Source organism: Macadamia integrifolia, chromosome 9, assembly GCF_013358625.1.
Source record: "Macadamia integrifolia cultivar HAES 741 chromosome 9, SCU_Mint_v3, whole genome shotgun sequence".
Lineage (NCBI taxonomy): Eukaryota > Viridiplantae > Streptophyta > Magnoliopsida > Proteales > Proteaceae > Macadamia > Macadamia integrifolia.
Window position 1 is genome coordinate 16,628,605 of NC_056565.1, and position 18,485 is coordinate 16,647,089.

At 40.0% G+C, this 18,485-nt stretch overlaps 1 protein-coding gene and 1 long non-coding RNA gene across 3 annotated transcripts in view; both read right to left on the reverse strand.

Moving 5' to 3' along the window:
- The window catches only part of LOC122088905, an 8,597-nt gene extending 409 nt beyond the window's left edge, over positions 1–8,188 (reverse strand). The window contains exons 1-3 of the long non-coding RNA XR_006143182.1: positions 8,135–8,188; positions 7,973–8,027; positions 5,151–5,210 (exon numbers count right to left, since the gene is read on the reverse strand). This is a non-coding gene — a long non-coding RNA (uncharacterized LOC122088905). The remainder of the gene's footprint in view (positions 1–5,150; positions 5,211–7,972; positions 8,028–8,134) is intronic.
- Positions 1–18,485, reverse strand: part of LOC122088901 (tyrosine-specific transport protein-like) — a 106,375-nt gene that overhangs the window by 83,631 nt on the left and 4,259 nt on the right. The gene's annotated exons all lie outside the window — the stretch shown is intronic.

Consider the following 18,485-nt stretch of genomic DNA (forward strand, 5'->3'; position numbering starts at 1 on the left):
CCCCCCCCACCCCCCAATTTTCCATTTTGGGAAGTAAGCAACAGCAAATAAAATTTCATTAAGTACATAGTAAGTCAGTACAACAAATAGAATGAACCATTAGGTTCACTAAAGAAAACATATATACAAGCATATACATCATGCACCAAAAAAAAAAAAGAAAAGAAAAGAGAGCAGGAGGAAAACTTAGTTTTCCCAAATCTTTTGCCAAATTAGTTTTCATTATCCGCAACCATGAGAAAGGGGGGACGAAGGTATTAGAAACTAAATGAAATATCATACAAGAAGGAAACACAAACAACTGTTCATTTGATGCAGTCCATCCATAAGAGATCCAACAATAGCAACACACTCTTTCCCACCAAATATTCTCAGATTCCTTCTCAACCAGATCTCCCAAAGAACAGCACGAGGGACCAGAGTCCAAAGAATTCTTCCTTTTCCTCCATATCAAATCCGATCCCAATAACAAAATAGCACAACCTTCATATGACATAACATGTCACAGAAAATAAATAGATCTCTGGAAGACTCCTTCCACATAAAACAAACCTCTTAGCCAGCTTGACTGAGTACCTTGACCAAACCCGCCACCTGCACAAAATAAAAATCTTCATGTGGATGCTCAACCCCAAACATTTGACATGTTTTGCCATTGTACACTGCACACTGCCACAACTGACAACTAATGCAAGGGATATTGAGAGATCAATTAGCCCCAGATATATTACCCAAAGCTCCAATAACACCAAGCAAAGCAACACTGGAATCTAGAAGTCAGATTGGAGAATAAACCCTTAAACAGGGCTGAACTAGGGAACCCTGAGGTAAGGGATGGAGGATGCAGAATGGAAAGGAAAGTGGATCGAGTTGAGGGCCTACGGATGTGACAAAAACCCCAAAAGATCTTGGGAAATGGATGGATGGATTGGGAGGTATGAGACTTTTTTGAAATGGAGGTCTTAGATTAGGAAACTACGAGAAGGGGCTGTAGGAAATGATCCAACCAGCAGATGGGGGCCTACTGATGGTCGATTCTCTCTCCTAGAGGGACCAACAAAACCCCAAAAGGGTTTGCTGATCAGACTTCTGGATGAGGAGATGTGGTGCTTGATTAGACTTGAAAAACCCTAGCTTCTTCTTCAGGAATTGATTCTGTCCTGGGCTGTTCTTCACTGTCACTTCAATCAGAAGTGGTTGCTGGCCTTCAAACAAGTATTAGAATACTCCCACGTCACTCTCTCACAGATCAGATTCAACGTAAAGAGAAGGGAGATGAGATAGATGTGGGTGGGATGGCTATCTCAGCCAACAGTTAGCTGAACTGCTGGAATTCTCTCTTTGAATTTTGGGAGCAAAAGTGCTGCAAATATTATTCATTCAGTTGTCCAAAAAAGTTACGGCAATACCTCTTTTACAGAGAGTCTTAACTCCTACTCAAAATATGACACCACATAATATACTGTTACTTAGCTTAGGAACTCCACTCACAATATGACAAGATATGATAGACTCCTACTTAGCTTAGGACTTAAGCTACTAACTAATTAACCACTCAAACTCCGAACAGGACTTAACAAACATAAACATAAAACTCCTACATGGAGTAGGACTCAAATAAAATAATAAAACAGCTTCTAACTAGGAGAGCCAAGCCCTTGACATAGGCTGGTTTGACCCCGACCAGATCTGGAATGCAGAGAGGCTGGTTCGACCCTAGGTTTGAACCCTTCTTCTTCCTTCTTTGAAAGGCAATGCCAAATCTTCTGGAATGATCTACATCAACAACCCATAAAACAACAAGATGAACCATAGTTTCAGAATCACACCCCCATAACAAGATCACAAGTAAAACCCTGAAACAGAATTTAGGTCAACAATATGGTCAAAATCAACCTTTTCCAATGAAGGTCAGAACTTGACCAAAGTTCACAAACCCAAAATACTGCAGTGTTCTAATTGTTGGATTTAGAACAGCAGCCAAATCTTCAAAATCAAACAATAAAAAACTTCCAGATTGACACTTATGGCGACTGTATCTAAGGGGCCATATCTAAGGGCATCAATTTGGAACCGAAAACTGAAACCTAAACCGAGCTGATTTTAACCAAACCGAGCCGAACCGAATGAACTCGGTTCCAATTTGGTTTTAAATGTGAGTTTAAAATTGGGTTTGGATCGGTTCCGGATCCAGCTTTGAAACCTACAGTTCCAACCAAAACCGAACCGAATTTATATGAATATGTTGTTCGTACAATTCCCCAGGTATGCTGTAGCTATAGATTTAATTTTTAATTATTCTGGTCGTTATTTCCTTTCAAATCACAAAGACGCATGGCATTTACTTTATCATTTTCAAATGGCTCAAGGCTCAAGGCTCAAGGCTCAATGCTCAAGGCTCGAGGAAACTTTTCAGTTATCACCTGCTTGTACATTGAAAGGATGGCTGGACCTGTATTGAATTAAACCGAATATAACCGAACCGAGGTTGGTTAGGTTCCGGATTGCAGGGCCAGAACCGACTAATTTCTCGGTTTGGCTTTGGTTCACATCATTAACCATTTGAACCGAACCAAAACCAAACTGAAAAACCGGAACTGGCATCTAATGAATTCAGCAATTGCAGCATAAATAAATAAATAAATAAATAAATAAATAAATAAATAAAAACTAGGGGATTCCATCACAATAAGATCCTAGCCTCAAAACAAAGGGGGATATGGCGAAATTGGTAGACGCTACGGACCTTGATTGAATTGAAGCCTTGGTATGGAAATCTACTAAGTGAAAACTTTAAATTCAGAGCATACCTGAGAAGTAAAAAATGGGAACCTGACGTCAAATCTATTTTTCAGAAAGACAAAGAAGCGGTTCAAAAAGCCAAGAAAACAGGATAGTGCAAAGACTCAATGGAGGTTGGTCTAACGAATGGAGTTGACTGCGTTGGTAGAGGAATCGAACCCTTCTCTATCGAAACAAAGATGAGTGATAAATTTATATACATATGTATTCGTCCTGAAATAGAATATCAAACGAATAATGACCAGTTGTGCCATTGTTTTTCTAATATGAAAAATGGAAAAATTCTCTATTCGAATACAACCGAACAGAGCTCGGTTAGGTCTTGGATCACGGGGCCAGAACCCACTCGGTTCTCGGTTCGATTTTGGTTCACATCATTAACCCTTTGAACCGAACAGAAAAACTGGAACCGAGCCGATTGACAAGCTTAACCATATCAGATTCATCATCGGGGTGGACCGTAGGGCATTGGTTTCCTCAATCATTGTGGATCACTCCTGGCTTCCTAGGCATGCTGCCTCACCACTCCTTCAAGCTGCTTGGGCAGCCTCCCTGTCATCAGGCAGGGGCCTCGAGGGAGAGGTGATCTGGTTAGGTGGGTTGTGGACCCCTCAGGTGTCTTCTCCTCTTCCTTTGCTTGGGGTCTGATCCGCTCTTGGCGCCCCGCTGTCCCTAAGGCTTTGGTGGTTTGCTTCCCAAACCACATCCCAAGGCATAGCTTTGTTACTTGGTGCGCCCTCTCCCAAGGTCTACCTACCCACCCTGTTTCTCCTCCAAGTTAGGTCCATTGCCTCTTTATCCTTGTGTGCCTTCAACTGGATCGGTTCTGAGATGGTAGAGCATCTCTTCTTCAAATGCCACTACTCCCTCTCTATTTGGAACAATATTCTCGCCAAGTGCTGGCCATTCCCAAGGGTAATCCTTCCCTTGGATCAGGAATGGTGTTGGGTGAGTTCTTTCAGGGGGAAAACGTGTTTTGATCATATCGGCAAATTTGTTTTCTGTTTCCCCATTTATCATATTTGGTATGAGAGGAATCTCAGGCAGTGACCCGATCAAGTCCAGGAAGAATCTTAAGATTTGGATGTCCATCTCCTTTGAAATCAAGACTAGCTCGGCTCCAGTTCTCCTTCAGTTTTGGATATCTTCTGGAATTGTCACATTGCCTCAGAATGGGGTTTCTTTTTAGTTTCTTCAATGTAATTGCCCTCCTTGTTGGCCTTTTCTTGGGCTGCGCTTTCTCCTCTACCCCTTTTCATTTCTCCTCCTCCCCAACCCACCACCCCCCCCCCCAAAAAAGAAAAAAAATCCAGATTTGGGAGATTTTCTGTGGTACCCTTCTGTCTCCAAAAACCTGGTAGAAGGTCAGTGAGACCTTCAACACCCCAAAATATCACCCAGTCCTAATGGTCAGATCCTTCCCCAATTGAAGTCCTTGTCTGATCAGGAAAGCTCCAAAACAAAGACCCAGTCCTAATGGTCAGATCTCTCTCCAGGTGAAGTCCTTGTCTGATCAGGAAAGCTCCAAAACAGAGCATCCGCTGGCTGTATCACAACAAGGTACCGATATGCAACAGACAATTACTGATATACCAATGTTTACCAGATGATGATCTAAGGATTAATCCACCTAAACCTAATTAACAGGATAGAAGAACCAATTGACGGAAAATTAAATTTTAACTTGTAAAACAGAGTAGCAGCAATGGGGATATGACCTTGATTTCTCACCAAAGACCTGGACCAGATTCCCTCCAATTGAACCAGAGTTTCTCACTCTCACTGTTTCTCACAGCCCACTGAATCTCTCAGCAGTTAGACAAAGAGAGCCAATTAATTCAACAATAGTCAAATTGTGTCTGGTGGCTCTTACAAGTCTTCAAAAAGCAAGTAAAAAAAAAAAAAAATCAGATTCCTAGCAGGAAACTGAAACAGTTGTACAACCACTAGGAATAGAAAATAAAAGGCTAAAAGAGGACTCTATCTTGGGGAAGTCCTATTACAACTCAAACTAGAAATTAAAAGCTGATGGTCCTAGCCGCCATTCTCCTAAACAGGCTACTAAGGCCTGTTTGAAAGAGCATATGAGGCCTGTTTGCCTTTCCCACAGGAGTAGGTTTTAAACTCCCCTGCATCAAACTTCCTTCTACTGCATCAAGGCACTAAAGCAGGATTAAGCATTTCAGCAAAATACATAAAAGGTGAAAGGGTTCAGTAACAAGGACTCGGAATGGAGGTCATATAATTCATAACAACTTGGTCAAATTGGTCATGCTAATAACAATCGAAGAACACAGTACAGAAAATCATTTTGGAACATCAAAACTGAATAATATCCATATAGTTACCAGCAAACCTTCCTCCAGAGCCAATTTCCGTGCCATTTCAACTGCTTCATCATTGGTAACCTACGAGCACAACATTGTAATATACCATTGTTAACTAATCCAGTTAACTAAACATGCTAGTAATTTTATTTGAGCAGAAAAATGTGTCATATTATGACATGATTAAAATTCAAAAATTTTCACTGACCAAACAAATAGCACACATACATGTGGATGCAATCAGTCCCTCTAAATGTATGAAGTGGTTTTCCCAAGACTTTGTATAATTGTCAAGGCACCAATGCCTAGGCGTCCAGGCACCTTGGTCACCTAAGCGGGCACCTTGAATTGCCTTAATCTTGTTGGTATTGCCTTGCTTCCAAGCCCCTGCCAACGCCTTGGGTCGCCTAGACACCGTGACAACTATGCCCAAGAGACATTATAGCACCCCCACTGACAGTGAGGGTTTGGTTCTTCCTTCACCTCCATATTTGATTTCAACAAGCTTTAGAAGTCAAGTAACTATTTCAGTCCACGGTTTCAATTTTAAGATTCTGGATGGTTTCTAAGCACAAGCATAAATTTTCCAAACGTCTTTCTTCAAATGCTTCAGTGTAGAAGGCATAATAACCAGAAAATGTACAATAACAAAGGAAAGAACTATAAATATATTTGTCGACATTCTAAGAACTTCAGATTTACAATTTAATCAGGGTTTTAGGGGACTAGAAGACCCTATCAGCTAACCTACATCTTGTCTTTTCTTAAAACAGTTGAAGCCTTTCCTTTATAAGATTGCATGGCTGCTGTCCTGAGTTTTGGTGTCCCTCTAGAGGAGTCATTCTTCATTGAGACATTGCAGAGATAAATGATTGATACAAAATTTACACATATAGACTCCCATTCTCCTAAAGCAACTAGGTCAAGCCCACTAGCCACAGGCATTGCCCACTGCATGAGCTTTAATCCCTTTCATAAGCTTCCTAATCAGGCAGGCCCTTAGACCAGAATTCAGTTTCCATTAACAGTTCTGGACGCACCAAAATTCCTAACATTAGACACCCAGTCCAACAAACACAACCAATCTATGCACATAATTTACCAACGCTTCTTTCGTTATTGTCAAAGACTTCTTATCTGTCTCTACCATGGTTCAACATTTCGACGGTATCGACGGAGACTGAACGAAACACACTGGTACTTATAATCCCCAATTTCGACCCATTTTGATGAGTTTCAACCATTTTGGTCTACCCAGCCCCTTATAAAAAGGGCTTGTTTCGTGGGACACAAGCCCATTTTGCGAAAGTGTACAAAACGTAAGAAATGAATACTTGAGGTCATAGATCACAAGGTCAAAACATCACATCAACATGCTATTTCTTGCATAGGAATTTATTAAGAATGGGAAAATTACATCAGCCCCATTTCTTTGAAATCTGGCCACCAGTAATTTGTGTATCCCAAAGCCATCTACCCATCCTATCCCAGGGCACGAGACTCCCAAGAGGTACAGATACATATAAATGTCAATGTCACATACATAAAAGAATACATGACTGACAATACACAATTAATAATATTGATTAAAGGGCATACCCAATGCACAAGGTTACTGCCACTGCGGGGTCTTGGGAGTAGGGGTGTCAATTCGTGGCCCGACCTGACTAAACCGACCGGGACCGACCATTTATAGACCGGCCTGGCCCGGACCGTTTATTAAACGTGTCGGGCTTGAGCCCGGCCCGTTTATAAATGGTCGGTCTCGGTTTTGCTACTTGGACCGTCGGGCGCTCGACCGAGACCGACCGAATAACGCCCGACCAAGACCGGCCTATTGTGCACCGACTTGGCCCGACCCTTTAATGATTGTAGAATACCTATTTTACCCCCCAAATTAAAGAATAAAAACTAAAAAGTAAAAGACATGTTCACATTTTAAATAATGGTTATATTTGGTATCATTTATTGATTTATTGTCATTTTTTGTGGGCTTGCATGAGTGGGCCGGAATATAAGAGCACATTTTAAAGAAGGCCCGTTTAAAAACCGGTTAAAGCCTGTTTAACATTAAACATGTCCGTAGCCCGGTTAAAGCCCGACTAAAGCCCGATTAAGGTAGCCCGATTATAGCCCGAGACAGACCGACCGACCGAATATAAAGTGTACCATGCCCTCAATAACTAAGCCCGATTAGTTAAATGGGCGGACACGGTGTAGCCTTTGAAAGTCTTCAAGCCTGATTAAGCCCGACCGAAACCGGACCGGCCCGACCGGTTGACACTCCTACTTGGGAGGGTCATAATGTATGCAGCCTTAACCCCCATTTCATGGAGAGGATGTTTCCCAGCTCGAACCTGCGACCGCTACGTCACAATGGAGCAGCCTTACTATTGCGCCTAGGTCTACCCTCAATAGTATTGATTATTAGCTTAAATTTCCAAAAATTTAATATTTTAATCATAGAAACCAACTATAAAGTTAGTCAATGGCAGCCAATGGTGGAAAATAATAATAAAAGACCATCCTACACTTACTAGATCGTAAAAATAAGCACAGATTTCCATTCTAGCATCACTGCTCAATAGAAACTCTGGCAAAAAAAATGACACCACGGCAAATATAATATCTTGTCGATGACTAAAATCACAACTAAATGATCTGTAGAACCTCTTAACACATTCTATTTAGAGCTCAAATCCTCAAACAGATGAAGGTTAGGCAGAAAGTATAAGTTATAAAATTAATTGAGGAAATTGTAGCGTAACAGATTAAATGGCATAAGGAGGATTAGCAACAAGTATTACACTTACGGGGAGGTAAGTAAGAAAAGTATATCTTACTTTACCTTCAGAACTTCGTCAAGCAATTTAACATCCAAAATGCTTGGCATATAACCTGCACCATTTCACAAGCCATTGGCATTCAAATAAGCAACAGATAATGATCGAAAGAAGCTGGGATGTAGAAGGAATCATGAAAAAATAATAATCCATTTCTCTTACCTGAGTTTTCACCAGAGATCATACTAATCTCTGCAGGTTCTACTCCAATTACCTACACAAAATTAAGAATGTGAAGATGGGATATAAATATAGACCCCAAAAAAATGAACGTGATGAATTCTTTTGCCAAAATAACAGAAAGAATCCAGTCTAGCACTCTAGCTCTACAAGGGCACATGTAACAGGGCATGGTAGCATGTGTAGGGCATTGCTTTGGGTTCCACTTGTCATTCTCTTCCAGCAAGTAAACCTATGTAGAAGTCTGGAAGACTGATACACTCAAATAATCATAAAAATTTGATTTATGCATCATTTGGAGCTCTAGTTATAGTTTAAGACCATGCAAAACAAAATGATGGGTCAGACAGGATATTCCAATCGGTCAAAATGAAATCTGAATTTGCAAATTGAAGTGTTAAGTCTCAAAATGTGGAGCCCTCATTCAACTATGTCCTGCATCTAATGGCACAGATGAAGGGGCTTCTATTGCATCACAAGAAATCCAGTGTACAATGTATGCATATAATACCTCAACAAATTTTTGGAACCCCCACCTATAGATACATACGCCCAAACAAGTATCATGAAAACAAAAATCACATTCTCTTGGAAACCAGAAATGCGTGCAGAACTCATTAAAATGCAACTAAATTTGCTCCCTAAACCAATGCACCTAATTAATAACCATGAACTTAGACAGCCCAAGTATTAGTGAATTCAACAGCCTCTAGAATACTATGAACCTAGATAGCCCATGAATCCGGACCTCATAACAAAAAACATTTATTACTTGAGAGAAAGTTTCCCTGCACATACAGCATAACTCTGACCATTGCAAGGATGCAACATGCCCTGGATAAGCCATGTGCCAAATTTGATGCCCATCTCAACTACATTGTCCATCATGTCTGTAGAATTTCCCTCGTTTTATTTTTCATTGGTTCATGCTCTTCGTAGAGTTCCACATAAATTGTCTTTTTCAGAAAATTCTAAAAGCAATAGACTGGCAATGAGAACTTAAAATTGTTCTGAAGATTAAACCATGACAAAATGATGAACTGGACAACTAGTTAATAAGTTAACTGAGTTTGAGCCATGTCAAAAACTGCCACACTATGCCAGATTGGCTTCCTGCCTTGCATTTAGTGGAATTCTGGCTTCAAATACAGAACATACTCTTTACTCTCCAACTCCAAGTAAAAGAAATTAAAATTACTAGAATACCCATACTATAAATTATCAAAATACCCTCGACAAACTAAAATTACCAAAGTATCTAATGATCAAAAGCCCAAAATAACAAACAATGGAAGAATGACCAAAGCAACCTTGACAAACTAAAATCATAAAAATATGACCGGTAAGCCAAATGTGTCGTCTTATTTTCAGAAGTCCAATTGTGAATCTCAAGTTATTTTTGCAGATGGATATTTACTCATGTTTCTAGTCATGGAACATTCCCCTTTTTTCTCCCCATCATTATCTCTTGTGTTTTATGTTCCTCAATTACAAGTTAATCTTTGGTCCAATTGTGAATCGCACCTACTCTTATCACTTTTTATCCTTCTTGTTGTGTATTTCAAGGCCTCAAGACAAATACAACGATTGGTGAAGGGCATAAGAAGGATGGCTTGTACTACCTTCGCATTGCTCCTTGGTACTTCTCCACTTCATTGGCATTATAGGCTAGGACATTTATCTCTTTCCAAGCTGCAGCATATGATTCCTAGTTGCAAGTCCATCTCTCGCATAGAGTGTGAAACTTATGAGCCTGACAAGCATCATTGTACTACTTTTCTTCTCGTGATGCATCTAGGAGTCGATCCTTAATCTCTTTAGTTCACTCTGACATTTGGGATCCTCATCGAGTTAAAAGTTAGTCTAGTTTTCCTGATTTTCTCACTTTTGTAAATGATCACTCTCAAATGACATAGATGTACCTTTTAAAAGATCATTTTGAGCATGTATCTAATTTCAAATAGTTCTATAATGAAATAAAAAAATTTAGTTTGGTGTTTGTTTAGAAATTTTGTGCTCCGATAATGCTTTTGAGTTAACTCAATTGAAATTTCATCTTTTTGTTCTAAGAATGGCATTTTTCATCAAACTAGTTGTTCTTATTCACCTCCAAAAAAAAATGGCGTGGTAGAGAGAAAAAGCCAACATTTGTTAGAAGTTACTCGATCCTCAATGTTTCATATGAGTGTCGCATACCCTCTTCTATTCTTCAAAATCAGTCACATGACTCACATTTTTCATTTGTTTTTCCGAACAGCTCCTTATTTTCCCTACCACCACGTGTATTTGGGTGCACATGCTTTGTACATAATCTTCGTCCTAGTATTAATAAATTCTCTCGCAGCTACGAACTGTGTTTTCCTTGGTCACACACCCAAAAAGATTATCGATGTTATGACCCTATCAATTGTCAACAATTTGTCAATGCTGATGTCACATTTTTTAAAAATACTCTATCCTTTCGAACAATTGTTCCTGACTTAGACCCTGACTCTTCTAGTCCTATTCCTCAGTTAATTCCTCTTGTGGATCCTGCTTCTAAGTCCAATAGAGTACCATTATAGGTATACAAGCATCAAGCCAGCATCGCTAGTTGCAACCATTCCTTCTCTTCTGCCTTCCTTCCAATCGAACTCTTTGCCTAGAGGTTCTTCTCCCTGTGATGACTTGCCTATTGCTTTATGGAAAAGTACTTGCTCATATACTCAGAAATATTTGGTTACCTATTGAGAGCGATTGTAGAGTGGCCTGAGCCAACTAATGTCCATGATGTACGAAGCTTTCATGGCATAGCCACTTTCTACAAGAGGTTCATCTACCGGTTTAGTTCCATTATGTCTCCTATCACCGATTGCATGAAAAGGAAGGAGTTTCAATGGATTAAGAGTACTACGAATGCCTTTAGTGAGATTAAAAAGCTTATGATTGAAGCTCCAGTCCTGTGCCTCCCGGATTTCTCTAAGGTCTTCGAAGTGAATTGCGATGCATCTGGTATTGGAATAGGTGGTGTCCTAGGATAAGAGGGCCACCTTGTTGCCTATTTAATGAGAAACTTAATGAATGAATAAGAAGAAAGAAAGCAGAATTGTGAATGACGCAAAGCTCTGTTCTCCCCTCCCCCAACATGATTCCCTGTTCTCTTTTCTCATCAGCAATGGGCTTTCTTCCTCCTCTCTATCGGCAATTAAGGTAAGCTGTTCCCCCCCACCCCCTTCTTCCTCTATTCTTTCACTTCTGGTTTATCTTTTCTTCTCTTGTATCTCCCCAAACCAGAAACCCCTGCCTGCTGTTACTAAGATATATAATACAGACTTCTATTCGTACCCCCCCTCACCCTAGTTACATGCTTAATCCCTGCAGCCTTCCTTTCTTGGTTGCTTATATTTAACCTTTGTGATATTCCTGCATATGAACAGTAACTGATTTATTTTCAATACTTGACTGCAAACTGAGGACTGGGCATAGTACTTATTACTGTTAAGAACACTGAAATGCACGCACCCCTTTGGTACTTTATTATGACTTGTTCCCACCCCCATATTGCTTGATCGAGTTCTGTTAAGTCAATGCTATTGCCTAGGAACTTTATTGTTTATTGCTTCTATGGTTTTCTTGGTTTTAAAACTTGCATTTAAATCATTTGTGCTGCTGTTCAATCTTACTGACCACCCACACTTAGAGTTCAGTCCATGATTATTGTCGTTAAGATAGCCAACCTATATAGGGGCCTTATTGCCTAGGGTTTCCCCTACATGATCTTGGCATCAGAGCATGGTTTTGTGTGGTTGGTCTTGTTATGATTGGGTGTCACTATCACTGTTTACATGCTTTTCTTTTGAGATCCAATCTCCATCACAATCTATCCATAGTTGAGTTTGAGCTAAAAGAGTGTTACCATGGGTTAGAAGATACCCTCTTTCTCCTTCGTTTGGCGGGACCAAATAGCACTGGACACTATTCCCACCAGAAACACATTCTTGAGAGGGTAATTTTTTACCTTAGGATCGAGAGGGCCAACTACCTATCTTAATTGGAGATTCTGAGTAGGCCTTAAGTCCTTGTTGGCAACCACACCTTAGCTGCCCTCTTTCTTTATGTCCACCCATAGTGGTAGAGCATACCAGGACATGTCTGAACCTCCTAGTACCACCGTTCAGCCGGATCAATGGGCAAGAGTCCTCCAACGAAACGAAGAGTTTCTAAGAAACCTTCAAACTGAATTAACTGCTAGTAGGACTGAACGAGAAACATTGTTGGCTGATAGGAAGCACAGGCTACTCGTCTCCAGACCCTTACCACTAGGCTTGCTGCCCTTGAGACAAATGCCCTAAACTCAGATGGACGGCAAGACCACCATACCTTAGGCACTGGACCTAGAACAAGAGTCCCTAACCCTGAGATAGAGAACGATGACAACCACACTGATAGTTATAACCGGATAGGGGATAATTTTCTAGGCACAGGGCGTGGTAGAGGTCAAGTTAGGGGTCGAGGACAACCTCCTCCAAGGCACCATACCCAATATGGAGATGATGAGGGTTATGAGCATTATGATAGGGGTTTTGATGTCAGGCGGATGATTAAGGTAGATGCCCCTACCTACGATGGTCAGATTGATGCTAAGATCCTCCTAGATTAGATTAAGCAAATGGATAGGTACTTTGAGTTTTATGATATGCCCAAGGAAGTCCGCTACAGATTTGCTAAGTTCAAGCTTATCGGAGCCACCCAGAACTTTTGGACAAACCCAGAGTACCAAGAGGCTAACCTAGGACTTGAGCCAATCACAATATGGGTAGAAATGCAGGAGAGGCTCAAGAGGGAATTCTTGCCTATCACCTATAGGCTACATTTGTTGAATGACATGAATACCCTGAGGCAAGGAAAACTGACTGTGACCAAATACATGAGCAGGTTTAATGAGTTGAAAATTAGAAGCCGTATTTGGGAGGATGTTGAGCAGACACTATCTAGATTCCTTACTGGGCTCAACTCTGAAATCCAGTCACGTATGGCACCCCACCTGGTGTGAGACGTTCCACAAGCCTTCCGGGTAGCCCTTGAGGTGGAGTCCTCCATGAGAACTTATTCTCAGAGGAAGAGCTTTCAAGCTAGGGAGTCCCACTTTAGGAAACCACCCCAAGGTTCAACTGGATTCCCAAAACCCCCTACTGCACCACAATGATAATTTGACAATAGGGGTAAAGGAATCTTGGGAGAAGCACCCAAGAATAGTGGGCAACAACAATGCTTCAAGTGTTGAGGGTATGGTCACTTCTTTAGAGAGTGCCTCAACAGGAACCTCTATGTGGCGGAGCAGACCATAGTTGTCAAGGCGTCGCCTAGGCGACTACTAGGCGTCCAGGCAGTTTGCCTGGGGCCTAGGCGACAGTCGCCTTATTGAACTGTATGCCGCCTTGTGTTTTGGCACTTATTTATGCCAAATATCATTTAAGTAAATGCTTCATTTATTTAAGATATTATTCATAAATTAGCAAATACCCCCTATTTGAATCCAATAAAAATAGTTTAAAAATCAAATTCCAAAAGGATAAAAAGTCAACCACCCAGTCCAAGAAGAAAAACTGGATTTTGGTTATAGGGGCGATTTTCAACTTTTAAATTCTAGAGTTTTTCTCAATTATGAAAATTTTATAAATTCTATCATGTTAAAACATTGCTAAAAAACAAAAGTCCGGAAAAATAATTTTTTGTTTTGATATCCATAAAATTATTTTCATTCAAGCAATTTTAACAACATTCGCGCACTTAAAAATAAGTTTGACCGGAACATAATTTTGTTATTACAACTCAGATTTAAGTAATCTTAGACTTGTTGGAAAGTTGGTTTCATATCATAACTGATACAAAAAGTCTGATGTAAGAATAATATCATTTGACCAGTCAAACTTATTATAGAACCAGAGCATTTCTCTAAATTTTGATTTTTTATAACTTAATATGACTTAATGTTAATTTTTTATGATTTAATATGGATAAATGTTGATTTTTAATGACTTGATGTTGCTTAATCTTGATTTTTTATGATACAAGGTATATATAGCTTATTAAATAATGTTAGAAAATAGGAAAAATAAAAAATAACAATTGGTCACCTTGTTCGCCCCAAAGCGTGCGCCTTCTCGCTTAAGCGCTTAGATAACCCTCCACCACCTTGGTTCGCCTTGACATCGTGACAACTATGGAGCAGACTCCTGAAGAAGGTGACCGAGAGGGTTTTTAAGACCATGAGTATGAGGACCATAGACCAGATAAGACCATATCTGATGAGGACGCTGAGGAGGCCACTGACCTCAAGCTCGTATTGTGCGACGTATGGTCTCACAACCTAAGAATAGCAATGATTGGCGGTGAACTAATATTTTCATCACTTACACATGTCATCAGGGCAAGAACTGCCACGTCGCCATAGACAATGGGAGTTATATGAATGTGGTTGCCAAGAGCGTTGTTACTCGAATGGGCCTCAAACCCGAACCCCACCCCAAGCCTTACAAGGTTGCCTGGGTAGATCAGTCAACCATCCCCGTTAGTTTGAGGTGTCTAGTTCCCCTACACTTTGCAGGATATGAGGATCGAGTATGGTGTGATGTCCTAGAGATGGATGTTGCTCATATCATCCTAGGTAGACCCTGGTTATATGACCGGGATGTCACCAATTATGGAAAGTCTAACACTTGTGTCTTTGAGTTCAAAGGGAAGAATATTAGGCTGACCCCCAGTGCCCCTAAGGAAGTAAGGGTTCCAAAACACAAGAGAAGTACATCCAAACACACCCCCACCAAAACACTTAATATTTTAAATCAACAACAATTTGAAGGAGAGTGTCAAGAGTTAGGGGTGATTTATGCTCTAATTGCCATACAGAGTAATACCGATACGTCATGCTTATTCACTGAGGCTCCTAGAGAAGTACAACCCTTGTTGAGGAAATTTGAGAGGTTATTCCCTGAGGAACTACCTGATGAGTTATCGCCTATGCGTGACATCCAGCACGCTATTGACTCAATTCCAGTGTCCTCTCTCCCAAACTTACCCCATTACCGAATGCATCCCAAAGAACACGCCGAACTCAAACGGCAAGTGGATGAACTGTTACAAAAGGGATTCATTAGGGAAAGCCTTAGCCCGTGTGCTATACCTGCCTTGCTCACACTAAAGAAAGATGGCACCTGGCGTATGTGTGTTGATAGTAGGGCCATCAATAAGATCACCATCAAATATAGGTTCCCTATCCCTAGACTTGATGACGTGTTAGATATGATGGCCAACTCCTCTATCTTTTCGAAGATTGATCTCAAGAGCGAGTACCACCAAATTAAGGTTAAGCCTGGAGATGAGTGGAAAACAGCCATCAAGACGAAGGATGGCCTCTTTGAGTGGTTAGTCATGCCTTTTGGCTTGTCAAATACACCTAGCACCTTTATGAAGATAATGAATCAAGTGCTTCAGCCATTTATTGACAAGTTCCTAGTGGTTTACTTTGATGATATCCTCATCTATAGTAAGATCTCATCTTCCCACTTGGATCACTTACAGAAGGTTTTTCATGGGCTCTTACAAGAGAAATTCTATGTCAACCTCAAGAAATGCACCTTCATGAGTGATCAAGTCATCTTCCTAGGATTTGTTGTGTCAACTCAGGGAGTATCTGCTGACCCTGAGAAAGTGAGAGCGATCGTAGAGTGGCCTGAGCCAACTAATGTCCATGAGGTACGAAAGCTTTCATGGCTTAGCCACTTTCTACAAGAGGTTCATCTACCGGTTTAGTTCAATTATGTCTCCTATCACTGATTGCATGAAAAGGAAGGAGTTTCAATGGACTAAGAGTGCTACGAAGGCCTTTAATGAGATTAAAAAGCTTATGACTGAAGCTCCAGTCCTACACCTCCGGATTTCTTTAAGGTCTTCGAAGTGAATTGCGATGCATTTGGTATTGGAATAGGTGGTGTCCTAGGACAAGAGGGCCACCCTGTTGCCTATTTGAGTGAGAAACTTAATGAATGAATAAGAAGAAAGAAAGCAGAATTGTGAATGACGCAAAGCTCTGTTCTCCCCTCCCCCAACGTGATTCTTTGTTCTCTTTTCTCATCAACGATGGGCTTTCTTCCTCTTCTCTCTATCGGCAGTTAAGGTAAGCTATTCCCCCCACCCCTTCTTCCTCTATTCTTTCACTTCTGGTTTTTCTTTTCTTCTCTTGTATCTCCCCAAACCAGAAACCCCTGCCTGCTGTTACTAAGATATATAATACAGACCTCCATTTGTACCCGCCCCCCTCACCCCAATTACATGTTTAATCCCTGCAGCCTTCCTTTCTTGGTTGCTTATATTTAACCTTTGTGATATTCCTGCATATGAACAGTAACTGATTGACTGCAAACTGAGGACTGGGCATAGTACTTATTACTGTTAAGAACACTGAAATGCATGCACCCCTTTGGTACCTTATAATGACTTGTTCCCACCCCCATATTGCTTGATCGAGTTCTGTTAAGTCAATGCTATTGCCTAAGAACTTTATTGTTTATTGCTTCTATGGTTTTCTTGGTTTTAAAACTTGCATTTAAATCATTTGTGCTGCTGTTCAATCTTACTGACCACCCACACTTAGAGTTCAGTCCATGATTATTGTGGTTAAGATAGCCAACCTATATAGGGGCCTTATTGCTTCCCCTACATCATTATGATTTCTGCCATAAAATAAAAAGAACTTTTGATGCACGTTAATAAGTCGGTAACAACCACTTAAGCATCAACCTTGGAAGAAATAGCAGGATAAAACTATTAAGCATATAATAATCCAGGATCTAAAACTAACCATCATAAAAAAAGAATTGATTCAGCTATTGGTCATCCCAAGCAAGGTTAAACCCAATTATTTTGGGTTTCAATCAAAATCTGGTTGAAATTCCACAGGGGTCAGTGGCATGGTTAAAGATCTCAGTCAAAACATGCAATTGACCTGGCTTGAAATGGTATCACACCAGAAACCCAAAGCTGGTTCAACCCAGGCTTAAAAGTCACATGTCGCCTACAAAACCTGTCTGTTTCGACAAGTTTCAACACAAAACTCGAACATCTCGCTCGAAAATTGGAGGTAGATTTGTTTCAAAATGCCCTCTGGGCTCAGAATATTTTAGTAAGCAACACTGATTTATGCCTAATATCATTCAAGTAAATGAATTTATAATTTTTTCTCCATTTCCTTAAGATATTATTCATAAATAAGCAAACCCCCCACCCCCCAAATGAATCTAACAAAAATAGTAAAAAAATTCAAATTCCAAAAGGAAAAAAAGTCAACGCTATTCATCAAAAAAAAAATTCAACCCTCTAGTTCAAGAACAAAAACTGAACTTTTTTATTGTAGGGGTGATTTTTAACTTTCAGGTGCTAGGGTTTTTTCTCAAATCTAAAAATTTCATAAATCTTATTGTGATAAAAAATCACTAAAAACCAAAAGACTAGGAAATGATACTTTGTTTTCGTGTCTAAAACTATTTTCATTCTATGGTTTGACTGGAACATAACTCCTTCAATGTATCATGTATGCTTGTTTTTCCATTCTAACGTATGTTTTGATTGTTTCAATAGCTTATTTACATTTCCAGTAGCTAAATTATATGTATACTTAGTGTTTATAATAAGGCTAATGTACAACATCATTCTGCGTACTCTAAAAAACCACTTTATGGGCCTCAAAACCTTGGCTTGAAAAAAGAAACCAGGTTTCGACTGAGATTTTTTTTTATTATTATTAAAAGGAGGGTATACAAGTAAAGCAGCTAAACCAAAATATCAACAAAAACAAGCAGACCCCAAAGCAACTGGTAAGAAATTTCAAGCAACTCTTATAAAACCTACAGCTAACAGAAAACTCAAGAAACTGACAAAAAAAAGATACATGCATAAAAAATCCATCAAAAAATAAATATATTATTATGTATTTCAGACAATCCATGCAACAGTCAGCATCTTCTATATGCAATGAGAAAATTTCAGTAATATGTATAAGGATCCATTTAGCATTCACATTTCCAAAACTGAAGCCAAATGTCGCAATCTGCAAGTCACAATTGCAACTTCAGAGGGTGCCACATTTCTCCTTCCCTTCTTTCCACATACAGTTAATGAACTGTCCATATTCTCTAATTTTCCTCGCCAAAATGAAATAGACAGACACAATGATGTAGGACAGCCAAGGTTTTAGATTCCTAGGATTGAACAAGGGAAAGTGGGACGGGAATAAATTAGAACTGAACAGGGTTTTAGAAAAATAGAAGAAACTAGGGAAAGAACAAGAAACAAGAAC